The sequence below is a fragment of the Sinocyclocheilus anshuiensis genome, unplaced genomic scaffold, assembly GCF_001515605.1.
Source record: "Sinocyclocheilus anshuiensis isolate Anshui unplaced genomic scaffold, SAMN03320099.WGS_v1.1 scaffold392, whole genome shotgun sequence".
Lineage (NCBI taxonomy): Eukaryota > Metazoa > Chordata > Actinopteri > Cypriniformes > Cyprinidae > Sinocyclocheilus > Sinocyclocheilus anshuiensis.
This window is the reverse complement of record NW_015557091.1, coordinates 1,176,427-1,179,505: the sequence shown is the minus strand read 5'-3', so window position 1 is coordinate 1,179,505 and position 3,079 is coordinate 1,176,427. Positions and strand designations below refer to the sequence as shown.

Genomic DNA, 3,079 nt, shown 5'->3' with positions numbered 1-3,079 from the left:
GTATGTTGTCGCACATAGTGATACGTATTTGTGACGCTTCGGAAGGTTCTATATAATTTAAAAATGTTCATTATTGGGTTCGTGATTAACCTGTCAAACAAATTAAATTGCATTTAATAAAATTAAACGTCTAATAGTGGCCGAGTAGCATACATTAGGTAAGTAAAGACTTTACCTAAAAATGCATAATCCTGCAAGAAAAAAAATAAGATCGGAAAGTCGCGCGTCACAATAAACACAGTAACTATAGTAACTCGCGCCACAATGCTGCCAGCTGCGTCTCTGAAGCAAAGTCACCTTTAGTTTCAGGTGAGTTTAGTGGTGAATGAGAGCACAAAATATCTCTGTTAAAAATCTTTAAATAACGTTTAGGATGAAATTGTACTCATTCCACTACTCATTGCGTGCCACAGCCAGACAGTCGTTGGTGTGAATCTGACATTCAGTTCGTGCTTTCAGTCAGCATCGCGTGCCAACGCGCTTTAAAACACTTTCATGAGAAGCGGGCTCTTTATTTGAGCAGAAGTGAAGCTAGAAGAGCAGACAGAAGGGAGATCTCTTTTAATAATGTCCTTGTGGAGAAACGGGCTGCTGTGCGGCTCTCTGGTTATGAGGAGGAAGAGGATGATGATGATGAAACTGGATCATATGTTTAAGCCAATGGCGAGTCTTCTTCGGAAACAACCGTAAGCTATCAAACACTTACCAAATCAAAACAATTATAATACATCGAAAAGTGTTTTAATAAGCAATTCTTTAAATAATTTAAAAATGTTCACTTTATCATGTTAAACTTTTTTTTTTTTTACTCTTAGTGGTGAGTTTAGTGCTTTTGAAGGTGTTGATATACTGATAAGCGATAGTGGTTTATCAAATGTTTTAATGCTTTGGCATCGTTTTAATACATTATTTATGCAGATAAACATATTTAATATTAACTTAACACAATACATTTTATCATTTGCAAAAATGGAGAAAAAAGAGACAGAAAAATTACATTTTAATGTATCAAAACATGGACATTCTTATCGAAAGACGTTTTTTCTGTCATAATTGATCAGTTTATTGATTTCCATTTGTCATAAAATGTTTTTTAATATATTTTCTTTATATTATTTGCTCTGTGATTAAAGTTATTAACCCTTTAATGAGCACTGTAAAGAGTGGTTACGTGCAATTGTTACCTTAAAGAGGTATTTTCACCTGATTTAACCCATAAAAATTAGTTTAGTTGGTTCAGTGATGATAAATCATATTTTTGACTTTAATAATTAATTTAGACGTTGCTTTTTTGTTAACATATATACATGAATAAAATACATAAAATATTTACATGAACAATGTTTATTTATTTTTATTAATGATAGTATATAGTCTTATCAAACTTTCTACATTGATATCTTAGAATTTATATTACATATAGCCTAATTTATATTAGAAAATAGCTTTTTTCCACAAAGAAAAAAAATTATATAAATACTACTTTTAATTAAAGATTGGAGAGGTGTTAAGCCTGAAAATGTGGAATAAATCATATATACTCACCTGGTGCACAAATAAAAAAAAAAAATTGCAGTTTCATGTTTAAAAAAAAAAACGCAGTAGTATGCCAAACATGTTCTGTTAAAATGTCATAGACATGATTATAATTGTTACTAATGTTATAATTGCTATAATGTGTTTGTTTGCAATGAAAATACTATAAAAAAATATTATATTATGTCTGCAAAAAATAAAGCTTTTTATTTTAACGTAATTCACAGATATCAAAGCAGAATTGAAAGCATCTTTTATCACAATATCAATCTTGAAAACTTGAAATCTATTTATCTATCTATCATTAAACTTGGGGTGTGTGGGCATCTGTAACCCTGGCAAGTTTCAAATGTAATAATATGTGTGCAGGACTATCCGGCTTTGACTCACCTCTGTGTGCAGGTCTTCAGGATCTGCTGTTATGAGTTTTTCTGTAATTCAAGACCTCAGTGGTTTCTCTGAACGTCTCTGCTGTTTGGGGGACAGTGTCACTCTGAGAGAAAGATGCCTGGCATCCTATTTGGGCTTTCACTTCTTTGTTTGGCTGACTTTGCACTGCCCCGCATTTCACACCAAAACACATAAAGCATAAAGAACCCGATAAACATCTCAGGAGGAGGCGTGTTTAAGTATTCATAATTTCACATGTGGGATTAAATAATCTGAGCGGTTGTAATGATTGAAGCAGCCAAACAATAAATAAACAAAACAACCTATAATCGCTTGCTAAGGGTTGCAACTTAAATTGAAGGTATTCTTATATTAAGTAGACAATGCTGAAAAATAACCACAGATTTAGTCAATTATTGTGAATTTTTGGTTTATCAGCTATTCCTAAAACACATCTTTTACATCTCAGTGCAGCTTTTCTGTTATCATTTTTTAATCGAACCAGCATTTATGTAAATTGGATTTATGCATTGTTTTAGTACAAAAGATAGTTTTGGGATTCACTGGGGTCTGCATTGTTTGACTGGTTGCCAGTTGTTGATTTCTAATATCTTATGGTGTCAGGATGAGTTTCTTTCTCTTAAAATGATGCTTTACATAAAGAACCCGATAAACATCTCAGGAGGAGGCGTGTTTAAGTGTGGTTGCTGTTTTCTTGATAGAGCACCTTAAGATGGTGTTGCATCAAAAACCAAAATATCCGTGAGACACAAGCATGTGAGCAATGGTGAAATCAATGGTAATTAATGCACATCTTTTATCATTCCATGTCATCGCTGTGCACATTGCACGTCGCATTGCTTTACATTAACATGATTTCAGGACATTTTTCACTTCAGCAATCTGAACTTAATACTGTATTTTGCAACATTAAATAATGCAGTAAGCAGATTTTAAAGTATGTGCTCAGCTCCACCACACAATATAAGAAATCTAGACTAATTTAGATGGTCATAACGTTTGCTTTTGGCAAACTCAAAAAAGAAAGACAGAAGGACAGTTAATATATATATATTTTAAGAAATAATTTTAACATGAATTAATTAGGAATTATTGTAGCCTTGTAGCATTATATACACACACACATCTAAAT

At 32.3% G+C, this 3,079-nt stretch overlaps 1 protein-coding gene across 1 annotated transcript in view; it reads right to left on the bottom strand.

Annotated features, from left to right (window-relative positions):
• Positions 1–2,011, bottom strand: part of LOC107677181 (C-C chemokine receptor type 7-like) — a 5,540-nt gene extending 3,529 nt beyond the window's left edge. The window contains exon 1 of the mRNA XM_016471985.1: positions 1,927–2,011. The gene's annotated coding sequence lies outside the window, so the exon portion shown is untranslated. The remainder of the gene's footprint in view (positions 1–1,926) is intronic.
• Positions 2,012–3,079: the final 1,068 nt, after the last annotated feature.